Source organism: Lactuca saligna, chromosome 4 (genome assembly GCF_052625555.1).
Source record: "Lactuca saligna cultivar CGN05327 chromosome 4, ASM5262555v1, whole genome shotgun sequence".
Lineage (NCBI taxonomy): Eukaryota > Viridiplantae > Streptophyta > Magnoliopsida > Asterales > Asteraceae > Lactuca > Lactuca saligna.
This window is the reverse complement of record NC_136420.1, coordinates 250,458,001-250,475,140: the sequence shown is the minus strand read 5'-3', so window position 1 is coordinate 250,475,140 and position 17,140 is coordinate 250,458,001. Positions and strand designations below refer to the sequence as shown.

At 34.9% G+C, this 17,140-nt stretch overlaps 1 pseudogene across 1 annotated transcript; it reads right to left on the bottom strand.

Moving 5' to 3' along the window:
• Positions 1-724: 724 nt before the first annotated feature.
• On the bottom strand, positions 725-8,894 carry LOC145040579 (cycloartenol Synthase-like; annotated as a pseudogene). The gene is made up of 6 exons (XR_013679899.1): positions 8,646-8,894; positions 6,597-6,785; positions 6,311-6,400; positions 5,981-6,161; positions 5,806-5,890; positions 725-954 (listed from the first exon to the last, which is right to left on the bottom strand). The product of XR_013679899.1 is annotated as a cycloartenol Synthase-like (transcript).
• Positions 8,895-17,140: the final 8,246 nt, after the last annotated feature.

Sequence of the window (17,140 nt, the reverse complement as noted above, 5' to 3'; positions counted from 1 at the left end):
ACAACCGATGTGTTGAGGTTCATGAATGTGGTTGGGAACTAAATTTTCGAAATGGTCGAGAACATGTGTCGTAAAAGTAGTCGTTGATAGATATTACGAAAGTGGTTGTGAGCGATTATCACGAAGGTGGTCATGTGAAATTTGGTACATAAAACAACAATGTTAGTTTTCAGCTTTTGTTTAATACAAAAAATAGATTATTTTCTTGTTTTATCAAGTCCCTCCATACATATAGGAGAACATGAAAAGTTTCTATTATTTGATGAGGTATGCTCCGATCTAAATATGGTTTATGAGAAGCCTGATGTTACGATTGTCAAAGATAAACAACCAGTCGATATTGCCAGACAATCAACTGATTCAATTGTTTGGATAAAGAAATAACCAGCTTTATTTCAATTACTCATCGGCACGTCCTTTAAAAAACAACCAGCTAGACTAATAAAAGGAATAACTCATATTCTTGTTTCTCAAACTTAAAAGCATCATTAAAATATGTTTTCATCGGTAGAATTTTCATTGGAAAGACAAAACAAATAAAAGGGAAAAGATAAATATGTTTCATTACCATTAAAAACAAATAAAAGAAAATGATGATAAGATTCTAGATTTCTAGACTTCTTGTATTGAGTAGAATGCATGCCGCTCTTTATATTTGTATTATATAGCAGTAGAAAGATAGAGAAAATTGGTATGTGGTAATATAAAACAAATATCAAAGAGTTCATAAAACTTGATATCTACATGAAATGTAAACATAACATATGAATGGAAAGTGCATACAAACCTTGGCACAAAGGTTGCGCGCATCATTCCTATCTATATTGTGATAGGGGACAATAAATAACTCCTCTCTCAAGGCTAGAATGGTAGATGTGATAGGTCCAACAAACCTCTTCCCATATAAGTATGACATAGGCAGGTACACCATCCGACAATGAGACCACATCCTACCTGAAAGACCAAGGTAATATTTAGCCACATAGCGATTAATTTTCACTTGGTAGTGAAGAAATTAGTATTTATTGCTAATAATTATAATGAATTTGTGTGTATTTCATTGATAATACAAGTATATATACAAGTTATCATACATTATTTTATATATAGGATATATACAAAGTCTTCACTAACTAATATCTCATAATTATAAGAAAGATAATATTATTGTGATGACAAGATAATCTCACTTAATCTACCCCCACACTCGAATTTGGAGGAGCACGAACATTGAGAATGCTTTTGAAGTCATCAAATAGCACACGAGATAGATCTTTGGTGTAGATATCTACGACCTGATAGCATGAGGGAATGTGAAAAACATGGATTTGACCACGATCAAGTTTTTCCCGAACAAAGTGGATATCAAGCTCGATGTGTTTTGTTCTTTGATGTTGAACAGGATTGCAGGATAGGTATATATTTCACTAACTTTGTCATAGTAGACGAATGTGGCTATGTTTTGAGGCAAATGAAGTTCTAATAGTAGATTCCTTAGCCAACATGTTTTGGATAGACATTAGCAACGCCTCGATACTCCATCTCGGCACTTGATCAAGAAAGAGTTGGTTGTCACTTTGATGTCCAAGAGACAAGATTGTTTCCCATTTAGATAGCATATCTTGATGTCGATCGTCTTGTGTCCAATCACCCTGCCCATTCAGCATCTATGTATGCGATAATGGAGTGTGTGGGTGATCTGGCGAGGTGCAGTTCGTGATGGATTGTGCCCTTTATGTAGCGTAAGATCCTTTTAAGAGTGCAAAAGTAGGTTGTTCGAGGACCATGCATATCCATGAAAAGTTGTTGAACAACATAAGGTATTGGAGCGCACCGGATAGCTTATTGTAGTGAGTGCCTCCATTGGAGAAAAGAGCGCCATCATTGTTGCTCAACTTGGATTTTGTATCGACTGGTGTGGATGATGGATGATAGCAACTCATGTGGGCTCTTTGTAAGATTTCGATGGCATATTTTTGTTGTCAGAGAAGAATGGAATTGTTGCTTCGTGTGACTAAAATGCCAAGAAAGTAGCTTAGAGGACCAAGATCTTTCATTGCAAATTCCTTAGCTAATAGTTGCATGAACTGTTGGCATAAGTGAGGTGATGATGTCACGACCAAGATGTCATCTACATATAGAAGTGTGAATTTCGTATCTGACTTGTTCTTATAGATGAACAGAGAATGATCATATTTGTTGTGTTTGATTCCTAAGGTGAACACGATAAACGGACCGTTGGTACAAAGCCCAGGGAGCTTGTTTCAGATTTTATAAAGATTTCTTGAGTAAGCAAACATGGTCCAAATAGGAGAGATCTCGAAATACCTAGGGTTGATGCATGAACACAGTTTTGTGTAAGTTCCCATGTAAAAATGTGTTTTTCTTGTCATGTTGGTGAATTTGCCATGCATTTGAAAAAGCGATGGAAAAAACAATGCAGATTTTTGTTGGCTTCACCACGGGACTAAATGTTTCTCCACACATGACTCCTTCCTTTTGACACCTACCATCACAAACCAAACAAGCTTTATATTGCTCTAAAGAACCGTCAGACTTAGTTTTGTGGCGATAAATCCACATACTCCGTACCACATTCAATATTGGAGTTTTTGGGACTAACTTCCATGTGTTATTGTTAATAAGGGCTTGTAATTCATCGTTCATGGCTGTATTCCAATCCGTATTTTTTAGAGCCTCGAAAGGAGTTTTAGGTAAAGGTAAGATAGATGATGATGTATGAAAAAGGAAAGACTGTTTTGGTTTAGAGATGTCGGACATACTCATGGTATGTATGGTTTGATTTGAGGTAGTTTGTGACATGGGGGAGGGGGTGTTGGTTCTTGCGTTATGCATTATAGGAGGTGGAGGTGGAGCGTAGATGGAACAACAAGCATGGGTGCACTGGATGGGGGGGTTTTTGGAGATGGCGTGCGAGTAATGGTTGGTGATGGGTCAGAAGTTAACCATAAGGAAGGATGAGGGTCTGATTCGGTATTGGTTTGAGTGGAAGGGGTTGATGGTGAAGATGACAATTTTAAGAATGGGAATATTGTTTCGGAAAAAATTATGTGTCAGTAAAGGATGATGGTACGGATTTTGATGTCATAGCATTTATAACCCCGATGGTTGGGTAGGTAACCCAAGAAAACACAAGGTGATGACCGTTTATTTAATTTGTGTATAGTAGTAGAAGAGGTCAGAGGATAGCAAAGACATCCGAAAGTGCATAAATAAGAATATATGGGTTGAATATTATATAGAAGGTGAATATGTGTGAGTTTATTTAAGAGATTACTTGGAAGAATGTTTAGGAGATAAGTGGCATATTGAAGGGCATGGTGCCAAAAATGTAATGGCGCCGTGGAGTGAGCAAGAAGAATCCACACCAAATTATTGATGGAACAAATTTTTATTTCCACTTTTCCATTTTTTAGAGAGGTGTGTGGACAAGAGAATCGAAACATGGTGTCATTTTGAGAATAACAATGATGAAATTTATGATTGTTGTACTCACAACCATTATCACACTGTATTGTTTTTATTGTAAAATGAAATTGAGTTTTGATGACTATGAAAAGTTAAATGAAAGCGGAATCGACTTGAGGTTTGTATGCAAGTGGGTATGTCCATAAGAAATTACTTTTGTCATTTAAAATTAAGTGATAATATCGATGACCACTAGAACTTAGCATAGGTGATGTCCACAAATCAGTGTGAATTGTATCAAAAGGTAAATGTGTGATAGAGTTTGAAGCATAAAAAGGAAATTTAGATTGTTTTCCAAACATACAAGAGGAACAAACAGGAGATGATGTTTTAGAGTTAGAGCTAAAATTCAAACTAGACTTTAAAGAAGATAAAATATCGGATCCCAGATGTCCAAGCCAATGGTGCCATAAATCCTTGGTTATTTCAGAAAAAGTTGAGGGTGTTGTAACTTGGGATTGTGATTAAAGTGTGAAGGGATAAAGGTCGCCAGAACTATTGCATCGGAAATTTTGTGTCCGCATCTGAAAATCCTTCACATCAAAACTGAAAGGTTCAAATTCCATAGAAAGATTATTGTTAGTGGTAAGCCAACAAACAGATAAAATATTTTGATAACATGAGGAGTATGAATAACATTTTTGAGAATCAAAAGGGGGGAAAAGGGTAAGGCATAATTTGATGTCTGGTACCTTGGATTGGAATAGTAGGACCATTATCGACAATCACCTTTCAAAAAGCGCGATTATTTTGATAAGATGTGAAGTTACCTAAATTATTTGTCATGTGGGAAGTACCGGTGTTGACATCCTTATTTGTATCAGGTGGGTGGAGTGACATCGTGTCGAAAGCCTGCTCCAAATCTGTTGGCGTGTAGCTAGAGTCAGAGGTAGCATAGGCTTGTTGGTTCAGCTTCCAAGAATACCAGGTCCATTAGATGAAGGTCTAGGATTGCAAAGTTGTGTAGGATAAAGACACTGTGGATAGGCCCACGGTGAGTCGTTTTGGAATGCCCAAGGAGGTGGTGTAGTCCATGGTTGATAGGAGCGTGCACCACAAGTGTATTGAGGTTGATGCGAACTGTTGTTGAAACCTCATCCCATGTTGTTGCTCGATCTACCCAGACCATGAGCTCCTCTGCCACGACCCCGTCCACGAGAAGTGGTAAAATCATATTGTTGTTGCTTGAATCGGTTGTTGTTGTCGATGTTTTTGGGGTTTATTGGTGTCGTGGAGGCTGTTAAACCGGTGACGTTGGCGTCGATGTTAGGTGATGTTGCGGCGGTGGCAGCTTGATGAGCTTTACGAGATTCTTCCATGATTAGTTTGGATCGGACTTCATAGAAATCAAGAAGAGGAGTGGTTTGTTGTATGAGCATGGCAACACCTTCGTAAATTTCATTGAGACTAACAATCAATTATAAAATAAGTCTTTGATTTGACAATGGGCTTCCGACGTTGGCAAGTTGATTCGCCAACATCTTCATAGCTTGGCAGTAGGAGGAGATGTTGGGATGATGACCGGGTCGAGACGAGCTTGGCAGTAGGAGGAGATGTTGACCAAGATGGGTCGAGACGAACTTGTTGTCAAGAAGATAGACAACCCTTGAACTTTAATTATCTTGAAAGATGTTTTCGAGAGCTTGCATAGCCAATGAGGCGGTAGTGTTAAGTTTTAGGATAGTGTGAAGAAGATCACTGGAGATGGTACTGTAGATCTGTTTTCGAGTGCTTACCAAGCCTGTGAGGCGGTAGAGTTAGGTTTTAGGATAGTGTGAAGTTGGAGATGGTATTGTAGATTCGTTGAAGAACACTAGCATCTAGACCAGACTAGATTTCAGATTCAGAAGTTACATTGGTCTTCTTTACCTTGGTAGCTGTTGAGTAAGTGGGGGCGGATGGCGGTGGTTTGACTTGGGGGGTCGATGTGATTTCCAACTTTGAAGGCACAACAGTGAATTTTGAATAACTCAACCCATGAAGTGTATTGACCATTTTTGCATTTCGATAGTGAATGGAATGAAGTTTATGATGTTTGTAACAGTGATGGTCGGATAATTTTTGAGATCCATTGAAGAAGAAGATCCGATAGAAGAAAGAAAGAGGAGAAGATCGGCGGTTGAGAAGGGTTTAAGAGGATTATGGTCTCTGATACCATGCTAATAATTATAATGAATATGTGCGTATTTCATTAATAATACAAGTATATATACAAGCTCTGATACACTATTCTCGGCTATAGTTTTGGCTAAAAACTGAATTGCATGCATTTGCATCATCAAAATAAATATATCAAAATAAATATGAGACACTCACCTGGATGCACCGGAAAGAAATATGGAAGGACCCACATCTCAGGGGGTAACGGATTATTTCCAGACCACTCAAATACCCCAAGTACCTATATATTATTAGCAACATATAAGACGAATACATACATATAGGTAACAAAGAATTATATATGAACAAGATGAAGGGCAAGTTGCTATACTGAAAGCCAAAACTTTCCCCAAGATGTTATTGAAGTGGCACCACCGTGATCCAAAATCCACTTCCGCCCCTTCTCCATCATTAGCTCCTTCACCCAGCAATCTCAAAGTGACATAGTTCAAGGCACTACCAAACATGGTGCTATGACCCTCGATGTGTAGACCCCATCCACCATCTCTATTCTGCATTTATGATATTCTTTTAGATTCTCAATGACTCTTGAAAACATACAAGATAAATAATCCCTAAGGGTAGCTAGGTTTACAGCATATAAGAAGGAACTACATTGTACGTTATTGAAATATATAGAAAAGAACTATGTTATGCATGCCTGATGATTGTAAATGTAGCGGCAGATCTCCTGTTTATGTTCTTTGGATAAGACTGCATTCAATTCCCCTGTAATTGTTAGGGTAATGACCTGATACATAGATTAACTTGCTGTCAGCATTTATATGGGTTGTTCATCTCTTGAATAAGGTAATCTATATATACAGATAAAACTCAAAGGTCCCATTCTGAGATCGAGCTGCATTTTCTAAAAAGCTAAAATAAAAGAAATTTATGGTAGACGGATGGAAAACTCAAGAAACCATAGAAGAAATACTAAAACTCACCAAACCAGGCAATAAAAACATAGGGCCCCCTATGTCTCCTGGCCAATGTCCATCGTCTGCCTGGAGGGTTGAATGGAAACCAACGGCTCTTCTTAATACATTTGTTACTTTATCCTCCGTAATATCTTCATCGTTTTTTATGTGGACTTTTGGTGGGAATACAGAGGACTCTGAGTTCTCCTTTGCAAACTATGAATTTAAAAAACAAAAACAATATATTAAATAGTATTAGATGACAAAGGGTACATTCCAATGACAGAAAACGAAAGCTAGGAATCCTGGTAATTTCGCCATTTGATTTGATAAAGGCCTTTCAAGATCACTAGCTATGACTTGTATATTTGCATGCATAGCATAGCTTATACAACATTTCCAACTTCTCTTAACTTTTTAAGTCAATTCCACTTCTTTGCTTTTCAAATCACGGGATTAAAGAATCATGACTGCCAATAATTTTGACGCTCAAAACTCGATTGCCCAAATACTTAGTAATAAAAGGCTTAAATCAACGAATTTAATTACAAAAACAAAAAAAAATCTACATCATTTTTTTATGTTTGACTTTTGGTGGGAATACAGAGGGTGGTCAGTTCTCTTTTGCAAACTATGAATTTAACAACAAAAGAAAATAGGAAATAGTATTAGTCTATTAGATGACAAAGGATACAATAGAACATTCAACACTACAGAGAAAGTATTAAGTAATGATTATGTAATTAATTGTTATTTAAAAGTATTAAGTAATGATTACGTAATTATTAAAAAGGTACAAAAAGAAACAAATAAAGATGTAAAAAAGTATAGTTTGTAGCGAAAACAATATATTTCTATTTAAAAGATAACCAATAAAAACTAGTTAAGTCAAATTAAAATAGAATGAAATGTAGTTTTAATATGACTTGTGATTCAGCTATTCATAGTGTATAAATACATGGGGGCTTAGAGGGAGGGCAAAGTAGGCAGCTGCACGGGCCCAATTTTTTTCATTATATATTTTTATTTAGAAATACAAAATTATAATAAAGATAAGGGCCCTTTTTTTCTTGTTTGTCCTGGGCGTTTAAGAATATTTCATTTTTGAGGACCGGTTAAATAAAAACTATTTGTTAATTAGTTATTCATTCAGCCATTCATATGACTTGTGATTCAGCTATCCATATGACTTATACATTTGCATGCATAGCATAGCTTATATATTAAACATGAATAAGTGACCACAGACCAATATTTTAAAAACTGGTTTGAACCGGCAGCCCAAACCACAAACCGTAGACAATAGCGGTTGAATAACCGCTGGTTTTATGTCAATTTCTAAACCAGATCGAACTGGACAGTTACTTTAAAAACCGGGTTGGAGCGGTGTGATACAACCGATAAAACCGTTTGAACCAGTTTATTGGACTTATATAATCAGATTTCAGTTAATCTGTTAAAAAACAGTTCGTTCCCAAAGCATTTAAGCAACTTGAATATTTTGGAGTATACGCAATTTCAAAGGCCGACACATAAAAATTATTGATTGAAGAGACAGTCGAATCGGTAGACCAGTTCAACTAAAAAACTGTTTCTTAAAACATTGATACTGATCCGCTGCTGCTTCTACAAAATTTCCAACTTCTCCCAACTTTTTAACTCAGTTCCACATCTTTACTTTCAAATCAAGAGATTAAAGAAACAACACTGCCAATAATTTTGACATTGAAAACTCGATTACCCAAATACTTGGTAATACAAGACTTAAGGAACAGGTCGATTTTTCTTCCAAAAATTGGTTTTGTTGCTTTGGTTTGAGACATTTTTTGTATTATTATATACATAAAAAAAGAAAGAAGTACCAACTTGACTTGCAGATATGCTTTATCTACATAAAACAGAAAGCACTTTTATTTTCTATGTGAATTTGAAATTTCCAACAAACACAGTAAATTAAATTTGCATGCAGATCAACCAGAAAAGTATTTTGTTTATAACAACAAATTAAATGTTGCAAGTTGTAACCGTTTATCCGGCTCCAGTAAACATGCGTGGTGTAAATTAATAAAAGTGTACCTGAATGCGCATAAGCAGATCTGAGCTGTGTTTTTTCTTGAACCGGTTTTCATGAAATGTCTGTCGAGCTTTCTCGATATCAGCCAGTTCCTCAGGGGACCCCAGCGTAGGATCAAACTCCCAAAATTGTCGGCCAACGTGATCGTTTGTCGTACGCAGCCATCGACTCCCTCCCTCTGCGATCTTCAGTTTCCACATTGTTTACTTCACTACCAAAATCATAAAAATAACATCACAATTTCAGTTTCATGCACAACAGCACTAACAGAACAATACAGAAAAAATAAATGGACAACTTATTACATTTTCTAATAACAATTGAAGATCAGGATTCGACTAAGTCCACGAGTTTGAAAAGCCACTACGTGCAGTAAGGCTGCAAACCCCCGTTACAATGTGTAAAATATAGGAACCGCAGCTACCTGTAGCATATCATTATCCAAGATTTAATTTTCAAAAAGTTCTTGAATAATTAAAATACTGCAAGATTAGCCCCTATAGTTTACAAAAATGCCTTTAAATTCTTTTTCTTTTAGAAGTCTTAATAAACCTCCGAAGAAAAAGATAATTGATTAAGGAGTATTCATTATTTTAGGATTGGAGCCGGTAAAAATATCGAATTTGTTTTTAAATTTAAAAGAGAATTACTAATGTAGTCATTTTTCCCTAATTATATATAAAAAAATAGTCAAAATTTAGTAATTGTCCAAAAAATAGTCCACCAAACCGTAGACAATTAGAGCTGGTTACTATTTTATCAAATCGTTTACTGTTTCAGTTAACTATAAAAAAAATTATTATTTTTTTCATTTTGAAAATCTAAAATTGTAGGTTATTTTATATCCTATGTTTTCCTCTCGACGAACTACGGTTTCCGAAACCATAGTCTCCGATTCTGGATAAAAACTCTAGGGTTTTAATTTTAATTTTTTTTAATAAACGGAGATTAGTTTTATAAAAAAATATCTTTTAACAAAATAATTGTCAAAAAAACTACTCTACATTTTACAAACAATATATTTTATCATAATAATTCTCAAAAAACTACTCTTCATTTATTTAAAAAAAAAATAAAAAAATTAAAAATGTAGACTTTTTACCGACTACGTTTTGGGAAACCATAATTCGTCGAAAAAAAACTGTAGTTTATAAAATAACCTGCTGTTTTATATTTTCGAAATAAAAAAATATTATAGTTAACCCGAAATAGTAGATGATTTGATGAAACAGTAGCTCATTGCCTTTAAAACCGTAGATTTCTTCCTATGACTGTAGTCAACACTCATTGGCTGTAGTCAACTCTGGCGGAAGTACTTTTTTTTTTTCCCTATTTTTGGCCGAACTAGTTTAGTTATTTCCTCTAAATTTAAATTATTAATCGTTCCACAAACATTTAAACTCTTTAGTCTTTTCTTTTGTTTCGTCACATTTTTTTTGATGAAACAAATATAATTAAATAAACAAACCCCCTAAATTTTACCATTTTTTCCAATTTGACTAAATACAAAAGTAAAGTTATTTAAATTAAATTTTTTTTTGACGATTTTGAGTTATTATAAACCCTAAAAACCCAAAATGTATTTTTATATTTTAACTTTTTATCATTTATTCGAGCTTTTATTTATTTTATATAAACTAATTAGAAAATGGGCCATGTGTTCATAAAGTTATTTATTTTATATAAACTAAGTATATTTGATGTCTTTATATATTTAAGGTATCATATCACATCAAGGGAACAAAGTTATTAAAATATCTAGTCATCAATTATTTGAATATATATATATATATATATATATATATATATATATATATATATATATATATATATATATATATATATATATATATAGAGAGAGAGAGAGAGAGAGAGAGAGGTGGGTTCAATTGAAAAAATAAAAAAAATGTTGAGAATGGAGGAATCATTCTCAACCACTCATTTTATCTAAGTATAAAAAGATACGGTCACAAACTTGTAAATACGATAACAACCTTCAATCTCAAATACGTATCTGTAGATAATTAGATTATAGTTCAAACTCATTCATCGTTCATCATCCAAATTTTCTTCTTCATCTTTCAACAATCATCCAGATTTCTTCAATTAAATCATCATCAATATCATCCAGTGCTAATCAATCATCGATCTTCGTCAATAATTAACACGATTCAACAGTTAATAACAAAAATACGTTTTTGGTTCTTTTAATTCAACCTTCAATTGTGCTTGAATACGATCAGATCTTCAACATCTATGATTAATTATACTCCCAACATTATTAGACCAACATTATCGATAATCAACAAAAATCCACTTCATATCATTCATTCAACATTGATTATCAAATAAAACTTTAAAATTAAGGTTAAAAAAATATCAAATCGTTTTTTTTTTTTTTTTTGGAAAATTTTCATATAATTCTCTATCAATCGACTATTTTGTAAGATTTAAATAGTTAAAATATCATGTTTTTAACATTTTTTTAAAAAGTTCAATTGTATGCACTCTAACTGTTTGATGAAATGTATAAACTAAATTACTACGTTATATTCATATATAAATATATTTTCTCAGTATATGATTATTAAAACAAAAAAACCGAATATGCAAGTCTATATGTTATTCATATGTGAATAACATATAAAAATTATATATATATTTGTGAAAATACCTTGTAATATTCATATGTGAATATACTATGTAATATCCATAAGTAAATATATCATCTAATATTCACATATTTGGGCTATTGCTTAGATTATTATTATCACCAAAGATAACTAGGTTAAACCTTAATCGGTCCTACTCTTATTTGGTTAAGTCATCAATAGGTTAGGTGTCCTTACTTAACCCTAATCGTCATTTTTTATGGAACCCTAAAAGTCATTTCATGTGAAGTAGTCACTGTTGCATTTGACTATGACATGTGGTTGGGGATTGACTCAAGTATCTTTCTATAGGTGATTATAAGTGAGTTAAGATAGTAGAGTTCTTCGTTACTACTGTGGTAAAGGGTTGGGCTAAGGACATGGGCTTGGTCTCTTGTCATTTTCTTCTTTGATTGTTGGCTTGGGATCGAATGAAGACTTTTGATCTAGTCTCTTTTACTTGTTCCTTGTTTGGTTATAGTTCTATAGTAGGATCACCTGTCCGGGTGTCTATCTCACCTTTGATTATATACAGTCATGCATTTCTTGGATTGTTGATATTTAGTATACTGCTATGTTGTAGCGATCTGTTAGATCGGTATCCTGGTATCGAGTATGTTGTTATAATGTGGTAATCTGTTAGATCTATGTGTTATATGTACTTATTGGTTATCATATGGTGGAGTGCCCTAGACTGTCTGTGCGCATGTAGGATAGCCTGAGAACTGTTAATCTGGGCTTTCTTACATGTTCCTTGTTTGGTGTGGCTCTAGAGTATGATCATATGTTCGGGTGGCTATCTCACCTATGGTTACTTATGGTTATGCATTTAATGGAGTTTAGCTAGTAGCGGGATTGTATGCTATGAGAGGACTAGTAGCCAATAGTGGGATGTATGATTGATGTTTTCCTATATTATGTGCCTACTTGATCTTTAATTGTTTACATGTTAACATTTTCTTTTTGGTTTAGGTTGAGGTGGTTTTGCTTTGTGTTGTAGGCTAAGATACCTAGTGTGGGCTAGCTGCATGCCATAGGAATAGAGGCTTTGGTTAAGTTGTTGGGTTGAGGTGTTATGGTCAACAAACTCGGTATAGTTAGGCATTCCAGTCCAATGACTGATTGGGGCCTATCTCTTGTTTATATGTTTGGTTATGTGTGGTATTTTGGGGGAAACTCACTAAGCTTTATACTTATCCAACTGTTTATTGTTCCAGGTATTATCGGCATCTATAGGAAGGAAAACGCGGGACTGTACACACTCATCGGTGGCATTAAGGATTCCGCATTTTCTATGATACTTTGATTTTAATAAATGTAATTTAAAATAAATGGTTTTTCTTAATAATAGATTTATAAAATGGGAAGTTTTACCTTAATAAAAATTTTGGTTGTGCAAAATAGGATGTTACAAGTTGGTATCAGAGCCATGATTTGAGTGAATATAAGGAACACTTGTGTGAATTCAGTCTCAAACTAGGATCCAAGAGTTTTTTACAAAATGTTTTTGAAGGAAATAATTTATAATAAAAGGGTTGGGCTAAGGACATGGGCTTGGTCTCTTGTCATGTTCTTCTTTGATTGTTGGCTTGGGATCAAGAACATGGGCCTTGACTTAACTTTGGCTTTTTCAAGAAGATGTGAAAGGTCTAATATGCTCAAGAGTAATATTAAAGTGATATTGTTAAATAACATATGATACTAATGGATCACACTAACAACAACTTGATATAATTGATTATTTATTAGAAATTGATTTTAATAAATATTCAAGAAAACTCTTATAATTAAATTGGGAATTATTTGTTTCATGGAAATAATAATCTTCATTAGCATGTAACATTATATTATTTCATACGATATGAATTAATAAGTCATGCACAACTTTTTGGACTAGGTGAAAACATTTTGTCTTTTACTCAAAAGACAATGTTTTTATTTTATAAACCTTGAGTTTGTAAAATTTAAATTAACTTTCCTCTTTTTTATATAATTTTCGAAATTTGCATTAAAAAAGATAAAGATATGGCTTTCTCAAAAGTATAGATGTCTTTAAAATCATGGGGAACACTCTTATTGTAACAACATAAATTTTAAAACAAATTTTTCATTTTTGCAAACATCAAAAACCATCGTTTAATATTCCAATTTCAAACGTGAACAATGTTATCATAACAAAATACATCCCATGATCATAAAAACAGTTTCTCCATCAGTGTGTACAATCACGCCGGCGCCTTCCCACGGTCCTCGCTAGTACCTGAAACACATAACACAACAACTGTAAGCATAAATGCTTAGTGAGTTCCCCAAAATACAACTTACGCACATACGCCTTTCCAGGCCCTAACCTTCTGGTCTATGTGCCTCAGGGGACTTCCGTCCCAACTAGGTAAACCTTCCGGTCCTACCTGTGTCAACCTTACGGTCCACATCACAACGCCTTCCCGCCCATAACATATACGCCTTCCGGCCCATAACATAATGCCTTCCGGCCCATATCAAGCATATCATACATGGCACATATAAACGATTAACTTATCACATATAATGCATATAACTCATAACATATCCGACCTTCCGGTCACACAATAAAACCCTTCCGGGTACAGTATAGTGAGAAAACTCACCTCATGGAAAGTCTAAGATCTCGCGTACTCGCTATCTCCAATTCCTAACGACAACCCTACCTCACCTGATAATGAAAATATCATTTTAATATATACTCTAGCAACTAATTACGAAAAAATTAAAGAAGATGATACTGTTTAGAAAAACAACAAATGGTTCTTTCAATAGGATGGAGGGAATTGTTGTTGCCTAACACTTTAACATGCTGAAGTTGTCGTTCCGAAAGTGGAGGAAGTAATCATCCCAACCAACCCGCTCAACCCATCTCCCTCCTAATGTGCATCTCTCATTTATTTCTTTTCATTTTCTTGAATATTCATTAACTTTCTGTTCTGGTACCACACTAGTGGGATGGTATCACGTCCTTATCGAGCTTCACATCGGAGACGCCCAAGCCACCTCCTATTATGGTGTTTTGTCTTCATCACTAGACTTGAACCGTCAATCCTCTAAATGAGAGATAAGTTTTCAAACATTTTGATACTCCTAGACCAAAGAGGCTTAGTTAATTAAATTATAAAATTATTTTATAAAAAACTACAACATGTATTTTTTTATTATAATGTTATCTAGATTTTCTTCGTTTGATTAATTTTCTTGTATTCGAAAATTTATTAAATTTAATTAAATGATGTATATATCAAATTTAAAGCACATGTTATATAAATACATAACATAAAATAAACTGTTATGAAAAATAACTTTTATATTGGCATGCAATTCAATTATTATCTTGTTTATTTTGATATATATCTTATTTATTTATGCATAAATATTGTCTTTATCCTTTTTATATTGTCGTTTGTTTCACTCGTTTGGTTTTCTCCGATGGTAATTCATACAACTAATTTGAAATACAAATAAGATCGAAGATGTAAGATCCGTTTAAAATAAAATAAATAAATAATGAATCCTAAAACCCCGATATGTATTTTTATATTTTTTTTATTAACCCTAAATCTGTAATAATTTATTAATATAATAGTGTAAAGAGTTAAATGCTATAAATTCTAGAAATCGGGGGGTTACAGTATAACTTTTGGACTAGTTGTAAATAAAATTGTGGAAGTTGGGGCGGTTTTATAATTATTCGGTTTAATCTGAAATGTTTGTGGCAAGGTGGCTAAAAGTGGGAAATAAACTTAAGTTTGAAGATGGAGGCGTCACTAAAACCCAACACCCCCTCCCTCCATTAGCCTCTCATCTCTTATACAACCCCAAACCCTAACTCTAATATTGTTGCAGCCGCAACCTTATCTCTCCACATCTCTAACCGCCGTCATTACCCTTGTCACTGTTTTGAACCACCGCCGCTGCTCCCGCTATCGACGAAGATGAGGATCGACGTTAGGACACCATGACAGTGGGGAGGCCGGAAAAACAGAAGCTCGTGGTTGTTGCTGTTGTTGCTGTTCTCGGTTAGGGGTCACACAACCTTTCTTTTCTCTGTTTCCTTTTGTTGCTACATTGTTGCCGCTCCATGCAACAGTCATTTCACGGTAATCTCCGGTCCCCATCCTCCTCTAGAGCGTGGTTGCGGCTATGTTGATGTTTGTGTTTCGTACATTTGTGTGTGTTGTTGTTGTTGCAAGTCATGAGGGGTGTGTGTGTGTCTTGGTTGGCCAAAAAACGAAGAAAACCACCATGGCAGCCAACCATGGTGGTTGCCGCCTTGCTGCCAATTTCTGCCACTAGTAGCCACCGTTTGAGGTGCCTGCGTGTGTGTGTAATATTGTATGTACGTGTGTTTCTACGTGGTTGTTGTAGTGGGAGCTGTTTGGTCAGATTCTAACTCGATCCGCCACCACGATCATGAGTTGATGGCTGCTGTTGACCACCACTGCCCAAGGTGGCAGTGGGTGGTGTCCGACTTACTAAACACTAAATGACCTAAGCATCTAGCCTTAGACTGAGTGGCACGTGTTTGGGTTGTAAACCCTACTTAGGGTTTAGAAAACCCTAATGTCAAGAAAACCCTAGTTTTATAGTTTTGTCGGGACACATGTTGAACTGTTAACTTTAAATGTACTCGATAATGCCCTGCAATTAACTTAATGTAGTATTAGACTTAATGAATTAACTCCTTAAGGGGTTGATTGTGAAACACTAACTCTAGTCATGATTTTATGTGGGAAACTCTATAATCAGGAAGTCGTATTTTGGATAATGACCGGGGCACATATTTGGGCTATTGCTTAGATTATTATTATCACCAAAGATAACTAGGTTAAACCTTAATCGGTCCTACTCTTATTTGGTTAAGTCATCAATAGGTTAGGTGTCCTTACTTAACCCTAATCGTCATTTTTTATGGAACCCTAAAAGTCATTTCATGTGAAGTAGTCACTGTTGCATTTGACTATGACCTGTGGTTGGGGATTGACTCAAGTATCTTTCTATAGGTGATTATAAGTGAGTTAAGATAGTAGAGTTCTTCGTTACCACTGTGGTAAAGGGTTGGGCTAAGGACATGGGCTTGGTCTCTTGTCATTTTCTTCTTTGATTGTTGGCTTGGGATTGAATGACGACTTTTGATCTAGTCTCTTTTACTTGTTCCTTGTTTGGTTATAGTTCTATAGTAGGATCACCTGTCCGGGTGTCTATCTCACCTTTGATTATATACAGTCATGCATTTCTTGGATTGTTGATATTTAGTATACTGCTATGTTGTAGCGATCTGTTAGATCGGTATCCTGGTATCGAGTATGTTGTTATAATGTGGTAATCTGTTAGATCTATGTGTTATATGTACTTATTGGTTATCATATGGTGGAGTGCCCTAGACTGTCTGTGCGCATGTAGGATAGCCTGAGAACTGTTAATCTGGGCTTTCTTACATGTTCCTTGTTTGGTGTGGCTCTAGAGTATGATCATATGTTCGGGTGGCTATCTCACCTATGGTTACTTATGGTTATGCATTTAATGGAGTTTAGCTAGTAGCGGGATTGTATGCTATGAGAGGACTAGTAGCCAATTGTGGGATGTATGATTGATGTTTTCCTATATTATGTGCCTACTTGATCTTTAATTGTTTACATGTTAACATTTTCTTTTTGGTTTAGGTTGAGGTGGTTTTGCTTTGTGTTGTAGGCTAAGATACCTAGTGTGGGCTAGCTGCATGCCATAGGAATAGAGGCTTTGGTTAAGTTGTTGGGTTGAGGTGTTATGGTCAACAAACTCGGTATAGTTAGGCATTCCAGTCCAATGACTGATTG